The following is a 17,807-nucleotide window of genomic DNA, read 5'->3' on the forward strand; positions in this document are numbered from 1 at the left end:
AGGCAGTAGAAACAGATCTAGAAATGATATATATGTCAAAATTAGCAGAAAACTCTTTACAACAGCTATTATAAATATGTTAAAGAATTTAAAAGAAAACATGAGCACAAAGGAAACTGCATGCTGCTCATTGGTATAAGTCTAGAAAAGCCAAATATAATCTGTAGTGACAGGAGGCAGATCAGTGATTGCCTAGGGGTGCTGATGGGAGACTGATTTGAATGGGGCTCCGGGAGTTTTTTGAGTGATAGAATGTTCTATAAATCAATTGTGGTGGTGATTATACTCAAACTTCATCAAAATGTACACATAAAATGAGTGCATTTTATTAGTAGGTAAATTATAGCTCAAAAAAGTTGATTTAAAATGCTAAAAAAAGATAAAAACAAGTGGAGGAAAGTGAATGACGGTGCAAATGGGCATAGATTGGCCATGAGTTGATGAGTTTGGAGGCTGGATGATGGCTACATAGTGATATGCTGTTATTCAAAATTCCCTATAATAATAAAGGAAAGTTTTTGATTTTTTAAAGGAAAAATCAACTGCTGGTTCTGACTGAGGGAATATAATATTGAAGATGATTGTTTTAGCCTCTCCATAAGCCTTTTTCACGTTCTAAAAATTTATTTTTATTTTATATCCCCAATTCTCATTTCATTCTCATTATCTTCTCAAAGACACCCACCCTAAGTAGTCCACGTCCTTGGATATTTGCATGTCTTTGAAAAATAGCATTGCCTTTGGTATGTTGGTATTTTCAAGTTATTTATATTGTATTATGCAATAAATCTCATTCTGTTTCTTCTTTTTTGTTTCATATGTATACATACGTATGATACGTGTATGTATCTCTTCTTCATTGCACTGACTGTTAAGTTTTACTTATTCATTCTCTAGTGAAGGATGCCTCAATTGCCTCCTATTCCTCACTTTCACCAAAAAAATAAAATAAATAAAATAAATTAAAAATTCTTGTGCATGTCTTATGCCTCTGTATACTGGTTTTTCTGTGGAATTCAGCCAGTAGTGGAAATGCTGAATCTTAGGCTATATACATACCTAATTTCCATAAGAATTCCTTCCACAAAACCTACAAATGACTTCTCATCTTACTCAGAGTGTAATCCAAAGTCTTCAAATACATACAGTGCCCTTGTTATCTGCTCCCATTTATCTCTCTTACCTCATTTCCTCTTATTCTCCCCTTACTTCCTCAGATCAAGCCACCTAATCTTGCTGTTTCTTTCTCAAACACCTTAAGCATGGTCTCAATTCAGGTCTTTGTTCTTGCTGTTAACTCTGCCTAGGACACTCTTCTCCAGGATTTATCCCTCACAGGTCTTTGCTCAAATGTCTCCTTCTCAATGAAATCTTCCCTAGCAAATAAATTTTAAATTGTAACTGTTTCCTTTTCCTCTAGCCATCTCCTAACACTTTACCCTGTCTTTCTTTTCTCCATACTGTTTATCATCATCTGACATATGCTAATTTTAGGTTTGATTGTGTTATCTTCTCTCTTCACTAGATGATAAGCTTAATGAAGGCAAATATATTTATGTTTTTTCACTCACTGTTGACTTCCCCAGCATCTAAAATCATTTCTGGCCCATTTTTAGCACTCAAAATATTTACTAATTAAAATACTGCCAGATTCACCTCTAGAATGACTATACCAGTTTTTATTACTGTGAGCAACATGAAAATTTTCATTCCCCTCATTCTAGTCAAATATTTGTTATTGCATAACTTCCTAATATTTGCCAATCTGCTCGATATTAAATGTTTGTTACTGTATTTTTGTTTTGATTTTTTCTAATTACTAGTGAAGTTGAGCATTTCCTTATATATTTGTTGGTTATTTGAATTTTCCCCTCTGTGAATGTTCAACTTATTACCTTTCCCATTTTTTTTAAATTGGGTTTCTCATTTGTAATGTTGATTAGCAAAGTTCTTTGACTCTTTGACCTTTCTAGACATTAACCTCATCAATTTTTGACATCAAAATATCTCTTACCCATCTGTTACCCATCTGATCGAAGGCATTCTTCTGTTAATTTTGTTTATGGTGTCCTTGGTGGAACAATAATAACTTATGTTCATGTATTCAGACTCATCATTTTCTGTATTATAATTAATTTTTTTTAAATTAACTTTATTGAGGTATAATTTACATATAGCAAATGCACCTTTAATGTGCACAGTTCAACAGTTTTTGACAAATAAATCACCTATGTAACCACACACAATCAAGACATAATACATGTCCATCACTTCAAAAAACTCTCTCATATCTTTTAAAGTCAGTACCTCACTCCTGGTACAGTATTAACTCATTACATCTACAAACATAGTATAATTCTTCTTCTATATCCTTTTGAGTTTTCAGATGTTTCATATGAAGCTTTAGCATTCCATTAATTCCTCAGTACCTCATAGGTTTTAATGATATTTTAAATGCTATTTTATTTTCTATTTTTTAGTAATTGTTTAATACTTATATAGAAGATCATTATCATTTTTACAGAACTCTCTTAATAATACTAATGCCTGATTTTGTAATATTTTCTTTGTAGATAGTCTTATCATCTGTGAATAACAATAGTTTTATCTTTTCTTCTCCTAACTTTATACCTTTTACTTCTTTTTCTTTTCCTATTATATTGGCCAGAGCCTCCAGTACTGTGTTGAGCAGTAACGATGATCATGGGTATCCTTGTTTTATACCTATGCATGTGAAGTTTTCCTGTTGAACATGATGTTTGATGTATTTGTTATATCCTTTATCATATTAAGGATGTTCCCTTTAACTCCTGTTATTTGATAGTTTTAAATTATAAGTAGATTTTAAACATCATGTTTTTTTCTGAATCTACTGAGATAATCACATGATTTTTGTTCTTTTCATTTAAGGTAAAAATCTTATCATATTTATGAATTAAGTTTAATACATTGTTTATTTCAGTAGGCTTAAGCTTAAATCTTTGCATCTGTGTTCATAAATAAAATGGACCTATAATTTTCTTTTATGGTGCTGCCTTTACCTGATTTTGGAATCAAGGTTCCATTTCCCACCAAATAGGACTAGGAAAAATATCTGTCCTTGTGTGCTATATAAAACAAGGATTATCTCTTCCTTGAACTCACTTGTAAATTGTCTGAGTACTTGGATTTTTTTCTGGGGGAGAGGAGGAGACATCTGTGAACAATAACAAATAATTAACCCCTCTTTCATTCAAGTCACAGAAGGAGAGGAGAAGGAGAGCAGGGTTGAAAAATTACTTGAAGAAATATGGCCCAAAACTTATCAACTTTGGTGAGACATAAACCTGTAGGCCCAAGAGACAGTGAATCGCAAGCAAAATAAACTCCAAAACTCCATGTCAAGACACATCATAATCAAACATTTGAAAACTAAAAGCAAGGAAAATAATCTTGAAAGCAGAGAGAAATTGTGCATTACCTATACAAGAAAAATAATTTGAATGATGACAGTTTTCTCATCCATGGAGGCCATAAGGAAGTGGCACAACATTTTTCAAGTCCTGAAAGAAAAGAACTGTCACCTCAGAATTATATATTCAGGGAAAATATCCTTCAGTAAGAAAGGTGACATAATGGCATTCTCAGAAGAAGAAAAGCAAAGAATTTGTTGTCAGCGGATCTACTTTAAAAGAATGGCTAAGGAAACTCTTCAGACAAAAAGGAAACAATAATAAAAGGAATCTGTTAGCATTAGGAATGAAACAAAAAGCAATACCAAGAGCAAATACATGTATAAATATAATGTACTCTTCTTCTCCTCTTGAGTTTTTTTATTGTATTTGATAATTAAAATTACAACATTGTCTTATAGTTGTCTTAATGATACATTGAAAACTATATATCATGGGACTCCCCTGGCAGCACAGTGGTTAAGAATCCACCTGCCAATGCAGGGGACGTGGGTTCGATCCCTGGTCTGGGAAGAACCCACATGCCACAGAGCAACCAAGCCTGTGCACCACAACTACTGAGCTGGCACTCTAGAGCCCGTGAGCCATGACTACTGAGCCTGTGTGCCACAACTACTGAAGCCTGCACACCTAGAGCCAGTGCTCTGCAACAAGAGAAGCCACCGCAGTGAGAAGCCCACGCACCACGATGAAGAACAGCCCCTGCTTGCCGCAACTAGAGAAAGCCTGTGCACAGCAATGAAGACCCAACGCAGCCAAAAATTAATTAATTAATTTTTACAAAGACAACTATATCATGTAATAACTGTAAATGGAAAGTAGCTTTTAAAAATTGTATAAAAATTTTTTAAAATTAAAAAACTATATCATAAAGGCAAGCAGGGAAGTGAACATAAGGGTGATTATGTATTTACAATTCTATTTGAAGTGGTAAAATGTTGATACTCATAGGCTGCAAAAAAGCTATGTATGTATATTATAATTCCTGGAGCAACCATTAAAATAACTATAGAAAGAGATATACTAGAAGAACAACAGCAATGAAAAAAATGAAAACCTGTGGATAACTTAAAATAGAATTTTTTAAAAGTTCAGTTATCCCACATGAAGATAGGAGAAGGTAAACAGGAATGTAAAACAGAAGGAATAAACATAAATCCAAAAGTTAAATGGCAGGTTTAAATTGTAATATGTCAGAAAATTTATTAAAAGTGAATCTTCTAAAGATACCAAGAAAAGTGGTGGGGGAATCATGATTCAATCCTATGTTATCCGTAAGAAGCTCACTTCAAATATAATTGTAGCAGTAGATTAAAGATAAATACTAGGGAAAAACACACAAACATAAATCAAAAGAAAGCTGAAGAGGCTATATTAGTATCAGACAAAATAAGCTTTGGAGCAAAGAAAATTACCAGAGACAAATAAAAACATCATATAATGCTAATAAGGTTAATTCACTAAGAGGACACAATCTTAAATGTATATGCACCAAAAAATAGAGCTGCAAAATGCCTGAAGCAAAAACAGAACAGAGAAATAGAAAAATTCAAATATAGAGTTGGAGAGTTCAGAACCTCTCTCTCAGGAACTGAACCACTAGACAAAGCATGACTATAGAAGAACTGAACAATACTTTCAACTGAGATGAAAGGTTTACAAACACTCCCCCAACAAGAACAGAATACACATTATTTTCAGCTGTTCATGGAACATTCAAGTATACAGATGTATTAATTCAAAAAGATACATACACCCCCATGTTCATAGCAGCATTATTTACAATAGCCAAGATATGGAAGCAACCTAAGTGTCCACTGACAGATGAATGGATAAAGAAGATATGGGGTGTGTGTGTGTGTGTGTGTGTGTGTGTGTGTGTGTGTGTGTGTGTGTGTATGATGGAATATCACTCAGCCATAAAAAAGAAGGAAATGTTGCCATTTGCAACAAGATGAATGGATCTGCAGAGTATTACACTAAGTGGAGTAAGTCAGACAGAGAAAGACAAATACTGTATGTTATCACTTATATGTGGAATCTAAAGCTAAAACAGATGAATGAATATAACAAAACAAACAGACTCACAGGTATAGAGAACAAACTAGTGGTTGCCATTGAGGAGAGGGAAAGGAGGAGGGGCAAAATAAGGTTAGGGGTTAAGAGTTACAAATTACTATGTAGAAAATAAATAAGCTACAAGAATATATTGCACAGCACAGGAAAAATAGCCAATATTTTATAATAACTTTAAATGGAGTATAAGCTATAAAAATTTTGAATCATTATGTTTTACACCTGAACTAATATAATATTGCAGCTCAACTATACTTCAGTTAGAAAAATATAGATGTATTAGTTAAAAACGTACCATATATATACATATATATAATGTGTATTCTATGTATAGTATTATAGTATACAGTTAACACTTGAACAACATGGGTTTGAACTGCATGGGTTCTTTATATGCAGATTTTTTACTATAGTAAATACTACAATACTGCACAATCCCAAGTTAGTTGAATCAGCAGATGTGGAACCACAGATATAGAGGGGTGACTATAAAGTTATACATGAATTTTCAACTGTGCAGAGGGTTGGCACCCCTAACTGCTATGCTGTTCAAGAATCAACTGTGTTTGTGTGTGTACACACTACAGGTGTGTTATAAGAAATTGACTCACACAATTATGCAATTATATAGGCTAAGAAGTTCCTCAATCTGCTGTCTGTAAGTAGGGGACCCAGGAAAACTGGTGGCCTAATTCAATCTAAGTCTAAAGGCTTGAGAATCAGGACCAGCAAGGGCAGGAGAAGGACAATGTTTCAACTCAAGCAATTAGATGGGAAGGATTGAATTCTTTCTTCTTCCACCTACTTGTTTTATTCAAGCCCTTAATGGATTGGATGATGCTCACCATCATGGAGGGCAAATCAATTTACTGAATCCATCAATTCAAATGCTAGTTTCATCCATAAACATTCTCACAGACACACGCAGAAATAATATTTAACCAAATATCTGGGCATCCCATGATCCAGTCAAGTTGATACATGAAATTAACTATTACTATAGATCATATCTTGAGTCATAAAACAAACATTAACAAATTTTAAAGAACTGAAATAATGCAAACTATGCTCTATTACTATCATAGAATCAAACTAGAAATCAGTAGAAGAAATCTAACAGGAAAATCCAAACACTTGGAAATTAAACAACATATTTCTAAATATTTCATGGCTCAAACAGAAAATCTCAAAACAAATTTAAAATTTTAAAGTATATTGAACTAAATTCAAATGAAAATATGACATTAAAATACATGGGAAGCAGCTAAAGCAGTCCTTAATGAAAATTTGTAGCACTAAATGATTATATTGCAAAAGAAAAATGTATCAAATTAATATTCTGAAAATTCACCTCAAAAATAATTTAAAAATAATAACAAACCCAAAGCAAGAGGAAGGAAGGGAATAATAAAGGGCAGAAATCGGTAAAATTTAAAACAATAGAGAAAATCAGTCAAATCTAAAATTGAATTTTTCTTAAAAATCAGTAAACTATAAACCACCAGCAAGACTGACAAATTAAAAAACATACATTACCAATATTGGTAATGTCCTCACAGACACTAAAGGGATTCTAAAATATTACAATAACTCCACACACATAAATTTGACAATTTAGATAAACTTATCTGTTATCTCAAAAATCACACACTACCAAACTCACTCAAAAGAAAATAGATAACCTGTGTTATCTATAACATTAAAGAAATTGAATTCATAATTTATAAAAAGGAAAACTACGGACAATATCCCTCTAAACAGAGATGCAAAAACTCCTCATCAAAATATTAGCAACTGAAATACAGAAATATATAATAATATAGTACTACACCATGACCAAGAGGGCTTCATTCCAGAAATACAAGATTGGTTCAATATTTGATAATCAGCCAATGTAATCCAACATATTAACGGTCTATAAAGGAGAAAAATCACATGATCATATCAGTTGATGCAGAAAAAAGCATTTGACAAATTTCAATACCATTCAGTTTTTTTATTAAAAAACTCTCAGAAAAGTAGGAATAGAATAAAATTTTCTCAACCTGATCAAGATCTGATGTTAACCTGGAGTTAACATCATACTTAATGGTAAAAGACTGAATGCTTTCACCAATTATAATATCAACTATAAGGCAAGGATGTCTGCTCTCATCACTTCTATTAAATATAGTACTGGATGTTTTAGTGAGTACAAAAGGCAGGAAAGGGAAATGAAAGGCACACAGATCAGAAAGGAAGAAATAAAAATTTTCCCTATTTTCAGATAACATGATTTTCTATGTGGAAAACTCCAATAACCTACCAAAAAAAACCCCAAAACAACCTCATGGAACTAATAAGGAGTCTCATAAGGTCACAGGGTCAAGGTCAACACACAAACTCAATCATATTTCAATATGTTGGCAATGAAAAATTGGAAAATAAAATTTTAAACATCATACCAATTACAGTCACCACCAAGTGAAATACAAAGTTATAAATCCAATAAAACACATACAGAATCTCTATGTTGAAAACTACAAAATGCTAAATGAAAGAAGTCAAAAAAGATCTAAATAAATGAAAAGGTATACTATGTTCAGGGATGAGAAGACTCAACATAATAAGCATATCAGTTTTCCCCAAATTGATCTATGGGTTTAAAGCAATTTCTATCAAAAATCCCAGAAGGATTCTTTGTAGATGGAGACAAGCTGATGCTAAAATTTATATAAAAAGATAAAGAAACTACAATAACAAAAGCAATATTAAAAAGAAGAGTAAAGGTAGAGGAAGAACATGACTGGATTTTGACTTATTATATAGATAAAATAATCAAAACAGAGTGGTACTGGCAAAGGCACAATCACCTAGATTAATGGAGCAAAGTAAAGAATCCAAAATAGAGCCACACATATATGGCCAACTAATTTTTGACAAAATGCAAAAGCATTTCAGTGAAGGAAGGATACATTTTCAACAAATGTTGGAATAACTAAACATTCATAGGCAAAACAAAGAACCTTAACCTATAATTCACACCTTATACAAAAATTAACTCAAAACAGATCATTTATCTACATGCAACACATAAAACTATAAAACTTTTAGAGGAAAACGTTGAAGAAAATCTTTATGACTAAGGGTTAGGCAAAGAGCCCTTAGACATAACACCAAAGCCATGACCCATAAAAGACAATAAATTGTACTTCATCAAAATTTAAAGTGTTTGCTCTTTGTAAGACCCTGTTAAATGTATGAAAGACAAGTCACAGACAAGGAGAAAATATTTGTAAATCATACATCCAACAAAGCTGTCCAGGATATCTAAAGAACTCTAAACTCAGCAGTAAGAAAACAATCCAGTTAGAAAATGGGCAAAACATTTGAACAAGCACTTCACCAGTGAAGATCCATGGATGACAAATATACACATGAAAAGATGTTCAACATCATTAGCCATTAGAAAAATGCAAATTAAAGCTCCAATAAGATATCACTATACATCTATTAGAATGGCTAAAGTAAAAAAACACTGATAACACCAAGGGCTAGTAGAACAACCGCATCTTTCATACGTTTCTGGTAAAGCTACTAGAAAACGTGGCAGTTTTCTTACAAGGTTAAACGTACAATGACCACATGACCCAGCAGTCATACTCCTGGGTATTTATCCTGGAGAAATGAAAAATTATGTTTACACAAATACCTGTACACAAATGTTTATTGTACAACTTTATTTATAATAGCCCCAAACTGGAAAACACACAAATTTACTTGAACAGGTGAATGGATAAAGAAATTGGTACATTCATATCATGGAATACTGCTCAGCATAAAAGGAACAAACTATAGATACATGCAACAACTTGGATAGAACTCAAAGGTATTATGCTGATTGGGAAAAAAAGCCAATGTCAAAGATTTATACACTATATAATTTCATTTATATAATATTCTCAACATGACAAAATTATAGTGCAAGGGAATAGATCAGTGGTTGTCAGGAAGTGAGGAAGAGGTGTGACTAATTGTAACATTAAAAAATTTCTTCATAGTGATGGAATAGTTCTGTATTCTGAGTGTGGTAAGTATTCATAAAATCTAGACATATAAAATTTCATAGAACTACACACCAAAAAACAGAAAACTAAACAAAACAAAAAGAGAAAGAAAGGGAGAGAGAGGAGAGAGAAAAAGAGAGAGAGAGAGAATGTAAAATGGTGAAATTCAAATAAGATCTGTACTTGAGTAATAGTATTATACCAATGTCAATTTCCTGATTTTCACAATATACTATGTTATATAAGATGTTCTCATTGCAGAAAGCTGGGTGAAATTTTTTTCTACTATTTTTGCAACTTCTCATGAATCTTAAACTAGTTCAAACTAAAAATAATAATAAAAATAAATTTTAAAATATTATTGACTTTTATGACATTTACTTCCTTGTTTCCTTCGTCATAGTAGGTTTGTGCATTTTACATTTGTTTACTGCCCTTTTAGTGAGGTTTGAGAAGTGGTACCAAACACTTTTGGTCATTCTGCCGTGTTTAACCAGCAGTCCCTCTATTCCAGTTTATTTCTTTTTCATTCTTTAAACAGCTTCTCCAGAGAGTTCATGGACTAGTTTCTCATGATATTTGTGTTTTGACATGACAATATCTATACTTTTATTTCTGTCAAGAATCAATAGTTATGACCACTGAGCACCCAAACTGGAAAAACAATAAATAAGGTTAGATCCAACTTTCCTGATTTTATTTTTTGTAATAAACTTTCTTATTGAAATATAAAACTCATACAGAAAAATATACACATAAATGTGGAATTGATGACTTTTCACAGAGTGAATGCACTCATATAACCATTGTCTAGATCACGAAATCAAGCATTACACGTATCCGGAATCCCCCCTTATGCTTTGTCTGAATCAGTAGTGCTTTCCTCAAAGATTACTCTCATTACAGAGATGAGAAAATTCTAGCTCAGAAAGATGAAGAGACTTGCTTAAGCACACATAACAAATGGTAGACCTAGGATTCAAATCCAAGTCTCCTAAAGACTAAGGTTTTATTTTTCATTTCAGTACTCTTTCTCCTAATATTAGCTGTATTTTCATACTTCATAAGGCTTCTTCCCAAAGTTAGTGCCAGTTGTTCATTTATATTGATGACAGTTTTAGGGGTCAGCAAATGGAGTCTGGTAAGTGGCTATTTGGTCTCCTTGCTGTACACAGAAATTTTCTGAGTTAAAATTGCATTCATTCTTTCATTCATTCATTCATTCCCATATGTTGTGAGAGAGATAAAGAATTAAACATAGTCCCTATCCACCAGAAAAGTAATTGCAAAAACTGCCGACTTTAATATAAAGTAGAATAATATGAGTACTAAATAAAAATATGGAATCACCCCCTTCCAATTTATCCTACACGTGGCCAACAAAGTTATCTTTCTAAAACACTAATCTAATCATGCCTTCCTCCCAAAGAACTTTATTCTCTTCCCATCATATATTGCCTACAGGATAAATTCCACATTCCCTTGTCTGGCATCTGACTTCTGCAGAACTCCACAGGTAGAATCCTCACCCCCAGTAGTGTTGAAACCAGATATACCTGGGTATGAATGCCGTATCTATCCCTTACTAAATGTCTGGCCTTTGAACAAATGATTTACCCACTCTCAATTTCAGTGACCATATTTATAACTAGAGGTGTCTTCACAAAGCCTGTAAGGTAAAAGATAATGTACGCAATGCACTTTGCCCAGAGCTTCGCACATACTATTTTGTGAGTGGTAACTATTAGATATCAGATCATTTTGAGCGGCTTATAATTCCCCAAATTCAATGTTATCCAACTATTACTTTTGTTTGGGATAGTCTACTCCACCTCTGCCTCTCATCATTTTCCATTTGGTTAATTTCTACCTGAAATAGCAACCCTTGAGTTTTGGTGCCCCTAGTGAGGAGACTGTCTGGAGATGCTCTCTGTTTAAGAGAAAGAAGAGAGTTTTGTAAGATCTGGAGTACCGAGTTGGAGCGTATGATGTCCTACTGAGGATTCTATTTTGTGTGAGCTCTTAAAAATACCAGATAATAGAACTTAAAAAAAAAAAAAAAGGTAGATGTGTTTATACACCCGCATCTGGAAAGAAAAGGCACAGGGCTCTGCAATGCAAGAATTAAGCTGGTATTTGTATTTGTATTATGGTGATTGGCTTTACCTTCTCGTTTTGCATAATCTCTTTTTCAATGGTGAGGAGTGTAATTTCCCTTCAGTTCATAGAATAGTACTTGGAGAGGACAGAGAGGAAGTCTCTGCATTTTGTGAAAGAGAAAATTACCGGCACCCCTTTTGTTCCCTTAGGCAGGATTTGGATGGATTACTCATACTTAAAAAGGAAGGCGGCTTTTAACCTTAAAAAAAAAAAGAAAGAAAGAAAGAAAAGAAAAAAGAAAAACTCCTTGCATTAACACAGTGCATTGACATGTTACTAAATCTAAGGAATTTTGAAGGATAAATTCCCAGACTTTATCCAAAACATGAAACAAATTCTTCAAACACAAACTGCCAAGCTCATCAACTTGTTCAGATCCCTGCAACTTTGGTCTCACCAAACTGCTCGCTTAGCTCCTTGATTGGCTGCTTTAACCCTTCCAGGCTGATTGGGTGCTGGGCAGGGGGTGGCCTGGAGGGACCGTTCAACAAGCTCAGAGCATTGGCCCCTCTTGGAAGATCAGACTTCTGGAATCGATTTGGGTCCAGAATTGCATTACCCAAGGAATGTGGAGTATGCACAGTCCTTGACGGCTTGTGAACCACACTTCCTGAAGCTGGCCACCAGCCAGAGCTGAGGCCATCAGCATCTTAAAAATGAATTCTTTCTGAGACAAAGAACAATCCACCCGATTTCTGAAATCACTGAAGTAGAAAACTTGCCTGTAAGTAACCTAAAACCTGGTTGACGTTTAGACTCCTTTGTGTTTCTAGTCGATGAGGGGATCAAATGTCACCTCAAAATGTCTTTTCCTTTCTATAGGCAGGCATTGTAAGGCACTGAATAGCCTGGGATTGTATCTTGCTGAAACTTAACTGCTCTACTCAGAAGACTGTTTCTCTGTCAAAAATATTGCCCACCAACTGCTCAAAAGACAGGACAGAAAGGACTAGATGTGGTAAGGAAAGATAAAGAGGTGGGATGATTCTCCCTCTCCAAGAACTTAAAGTCTAGGGGCAAGAGGAGACAAATATCTGTGAAGGATGCTCCAAGATCCAAAAAAAGCAATAGTTTGGAGGGATGTCCTGCAGAGTTCTTTTAGGAGAGCGTGAGTTGCAGAGACATGACTAGAAATAAAGAGGACATTCCAGCTGTTGAGAAAAGATGGGGACACAGGCTCAGAAGCAGGAGTCAGCAAAATTAGCTCTGGGTGTGCCTGGCTGAGTGGAGAAATCCTAGCCCAGGATTATGGCAAGATACGCATAGGATGGGGGGAGGTGGGGGGTGGAAAGAGAGACAGTGGGGGCTTAATTGTGCTTTATTTTTGCAAGATTATAATTATCATGTGGTTATTTTCTTACTCTCTACTTAGGCAAGGAGTATTTTCACCTGATGTCTTTCCAATGATCTTATTTCATTTCTCTCTCATGTTTGGATCATTTCCTTCAAAGTCAAAGTTATGTGCTGAAAATGTGCTGTTGACCCATAAAAATCACTTTGGCTCTCAAATTCTACAATATAGGCCACCACACTAAGCAGCTGTCCTTTATCCAAGGAGAGAAGTATATCTTTTGAACCAGGTGATGCACACATGGGTCAGACTTCTGTCCCCATAGTTGAGTAATTGATTAACACTCTGCAGGCATATCTGACAGTTTTATTCCCCCACTACCAAATCCTGGCAGCTTAGATGATAATAATAGTGACGCTTTACTGTCAATGGACATTTTCACATATATTTTCTACTGAATTCCCCTTTCTATTTTTGAAGAGGTCTAAGAAAAATCTACCTGAAAGGTAAATAGCTTATATTCTGTAGTGTCAGAATTACACACCTATTCAGCCAGTTCCTCATCAAATCAATAAAAAAGTAACATACTCAAAGCATATTAATTGAGATTCTATTGAGGCAAATCTTTCCAAGTAAACCCCTAATATTGATCCCAATGAATTGGATCACATCTTTCACGAGTGTTTTTTTTAATTTCTGCTTTTCAAAATACCACAAGAATTGTTATTTTTGACCCTGCTTCTAGACAGAGTTTAACCCATGAAATTAAGTTAGCTTGAGTATAAATTCTTTGAGGATATGGAAAATGTCTAGCACTGTCCTTTGGTGAACAAAGTAAGGAATAAGTGAGTGAGTGAATGAATGAATTTTTTAATGAAACTCTTTTTCATTAGTCAGGGATGGGCCAAATAATATGAAATGGCTGGAGACGGTAGTAAACAAAACTGGTTAAATCACTCAGTGTCTTAAGGTGGTATTAACCAGAGTGTCATAAAAAATCATCAGTCTACTTCATCAGAAATCGAGGTAATTGTAATTGTTATCATTATGGACTACTAACTAGTCCATCATGATAAAATGTAATTGTTATCATTATGGACTACTAGTTAGCCAACTGATTCGACTAACTTTCCACTGAGCAGTATATTCCAGGACTTTCAAAAGACCCCAACATTTCACAATGTATGAAATTGGGAGCCGGCAGGAAGGGCACCTTAAAGATAATCTGATTTAGTCCATGTGTTTAGAAGGAAAAAACAAAGGCCCAAGGAAGTGCTATAACTTGCCCAATGTCACACATTTACTACAGAGCATGAAGGGTCTCCTCCTTCCAACCCAAATAATGCTCCTTCAGCTGTTCCAGAGCTCCATGCTGTGAACCCGTGGGAAGGAAGAAGAGCCAGGCCAAGGGGAACCAAGGAACCCAGGATGCAGCACCCAAAAGGTCTTCTGAGGAAGGGCTGAGGTGGTCGTAAGTATTCAAGAGCAGTTGAGCAGTTACTGAGGGATGTTAAACTAGGATGCAGAGAGCCAGGAGACCCTATCCAAGTGAAGTAAAATGCAAGAAAAGCTTTGTTGGTGAAAACATGGGGAGGGAACGTTGCTGAAATCCAATCAGTAACCTCCACTGCTGCAAGGATCTGCCCAAATGCAGCAACATCAGAGGAATTTGAGTTTCTTCTGCAGTTGTCTGGGAGAAGGATAAACTGGCTCATAAGAGCTCATAGCTAACATTATTGAGTGAGACGCCATGATTTCCAGTGATGCCAGAGCAAAAATAAAACTGAGGACCACAAAGAAATGACAGGGTGCTCAGATCCAAGCAGAACAAAAGGGCAGAGAGTTGCCAGGAGTTGTTTTAAAAGAAAAATATCTTCACCCTGATGTCAAGGATAGAAAATCACAAAGAAAAGAAAAGAGATTGTGTTAAGATTTATCTTGACATGTTACTGTGGCAGATAAAGGCAAGGAAGCAAAGAGCGCTATGAAGAAGAGGATTAAACAGTTTTCATAGCATGAAAAAATGGGGCTGAAGTGGAATGTGAGGGAAAGGTTTTCAGTATCAGGCCAGAGTTTGGGAGAGAGAATGTCTCATTATCCCACAGGGAGGAAGCAGCATTCCAAGGGGTAGGGTCAGTGGAACCCTGGGATGAGAAGTATTTCTCCCCATGATTGCCTCACCCAAACCCCTGGATGGAAATATTAAAACTCAGATTGTGCCTACAGACATAGCAGCAGAATGTAATAACCCAAAGGAGGGAAATAAGGCAAGGTGAAATGAACTGAATCAGGCAGATGGGCCCTCTTGCTACAATCATACAGTGGTGGAATTAGCGAGGGTCAAAACTCTGTAGTCATTCTGGGGCCAGGGCTGAACAATTTGGCCGAAATGGCTCAGTAACAGTTTGGTTACCATGTGTTTAGATGCAGCTTTCGTAAATTATCTGGATGTTTGGGCTACCTGAGGTCAAATATTTGGAGAATTAGAAAAATCAAAGTAATTGACAAGATTATTTTCTCTTTGGATTTCTGCCCAATGCTTTGGCATCATCATCCTTAGAGTCAAGGGAAAAAAGCATGATGAATGTAAATATACAGTTAAAAAAAAAAAAGCAAAGTTATGTTACTGTTTGTCTGGGTTTTTTTTTTTTTTTTTTTTTTTTATTGCAGTACGTGGCCTCTCACTGTTGTGGCCTCTCCCGTTGCAGAGCACAGTCTCCGGACGCACAGGCTCGGCGGCCATGGCTCACGGGCCCTGCCACTCCGCAGCATGTGGGATTTTCCTGGACCAGGGCACGAACCCGTGTCCCCTGCATCGGCAGGCGGACTCTCAAGCACTGCGCCACCTGGGAAGCCCTGGGGTTTTTTTTTAGCTTGATGTTACAGTATGAGTCAAGGTTATGTCTATCTGTCACAGGTAGAAGGAAGGCATTACATGAGAAATCTCCTTAAAGTAACCTTAGTGCATCTCATCTAACTGATTGATCAGAAACGGGCATATTGAGGCAGATGAATTATCCAGAGGGGATGATTTCGGCTTTATTCTTTGTGTGGGATGTGGTTGAGAGCTTAGAATGTGAAGTCAAATATACCTCAAGTCATAGTTCTCTTGTGTGTCCAAAGGCAAATTGTTTAACCTCCCTGAACCTCAGTCTATACATCTTTAAAAAGGGGCAAAAATGGCAGAACTTTATAAGATTATGATGAGCATTCACTGAGAACACACATATGGAGCATAATATAATACGGTGCCTAGGACACAGTAGGTGCTCAGTAAATGCTAGCTGTGACGTTAACAAGGTTGGACTGAATTGAGGAAGGGAACTAAGACATCTAGATGGATTTTTTTAATTTGTTTTTAACTCTGGAGTATTCTGCAGAAGACTTTTCCATCTCATACAGAACTGAGCTACATAACTTGGAAAGACCACTGCAATTCTAAAGTTCTAAGTGTTTATTATTTCATCAGTAAATATCTGAAGTCATCACTCACCTTTCCTATCAGTTGTCCAATTATCATTAATTTGTTAATAGAGGACTGCCAACAAGTGCTGAGCAAGTGTGGGGCCACTGTGGGCATGACAGTGAAGAAGAGACTGATGAAGGATGCTCACTGTATACAGGTCAACAAATGCATAAATCAGGACACACTGAGTCATCATCTCATACGTGTATACAAGATAATTGTGCTCGGCACGTTGCAGTGCACTATCTGACTTAAATCTCATAACCCTGAAATAGGTACACTCATTATCCCCACTTCACAGAAAGGGAAGCTTAGGTTTGAAGAGGTTTTCAAATTTACCTGGGGTTATATAGCTAGGAAGTAGCATAAACCCAGATTATCAAACCCTTGTTTATGCCACTACCTGCCTCTCACACTTCCACCTCCTGCCTTTTGAGAGAATAAATATCACACTGATTTTTTTTTAAATCTGTGCAGTGTTATGAACCATTTTTGTAAGGTGGAAATCAGCAAGTACTATGAATGAAGTAATGGACTGGAAAACTAGATTCTTATCATAACCTGAGCACTAAGTAGTGGACAAGCCATTTACAAGCTCTGGTCCTGTGTGTCCTCTGCTTTAAAATACAGTTGTAATGTTTTACCTGTAGAATCCATTTCATCTCCACAAATTTGCTTATACTAAGAGCCGGTCTCATGGATTAAAAGCATCCATTTTCCTGACTGTCATAAAATGTCTCGAGGATGACTCTTTGGTATTGACTCAGAAGGACCATTAAAACAGAGCATTATCTCATTAATTTTTTTTAAAATTGTGGTATAGTTGTTTTACAATGTTCTGTTAGTTTCTACTATAGAGCAAAATGGAGTTCCCTGTGCTATACAGCAGGTTCTTATTAGTTATCTATTTTATACATATTAGTGTGTATATGTCAATCCCAATCTCCCAGTTCATCCCTCCACGTTTCCCCCTTTGGTGTCCATATGTTTGTTCTCTACATCTATGTCACTGTTTCTGCCTTGCAAACCAGTTCATCTGTACCATTTTTCTAGATTACACATATATGCATTAATATACAATATTTGTTTTTCTGACTGACTTCACTCTGTATGACAGTCTCTATGTCCATCCACGTCTCTACAAATGACCCAATTTCATTCCTTTTTATGGCTGAGTGATATTCCATTGTATATATGTACCAGAGCTTCTTTATCCATTCGTCTGTCAATGGACATTTAGGTTGTTTCCATGACCTGGCTATTGTAAATAGTGCTGCAATGAACATTGGGGTGTATGTGTCTTTTTGAATTATCAT

General features: G+C 35.5%; 1 protein-coding gene across 5 annotated transcripts in view; it reads right to left on the minus strand.

Annotated features, from left to right (window-relative positions):
* LOC309826793 (uncharacterized protein) overlaps positions 1–17,807 on the minus strand; it is a 264,733-nt gene that overhangs the window by 87,718 nt on the left and 159,208 nt on the right. The window contains exon 3 of one of the 5 annotated variants that reach the window (XR_014297141.1): positions 9,403–9,660. The exons of the other annotated variants lie outside the window; for them this stretch is intronic. The gene's annotated coding sequence lies outside the window, so the exon portion shown is untranslated. Of the gene's footprint in view, positions 1–9,402; positions 9,661–17,807 lie in introns of those variants that run through there. 5 annotated transcript variants of the gene reach the window in all.

Source organism: Grampus griseus (assembly GCF_964374135.1).
Source record: "Grampus griseus genome assembly, chromosome: 8".
In the NCBI taxonomy this organism is placed as follows: Eukaryota; Metazoa; Chordata; class Mammalia; order Artiodactyla; family Delphinidae; genus Grampus; species Grampus griseus.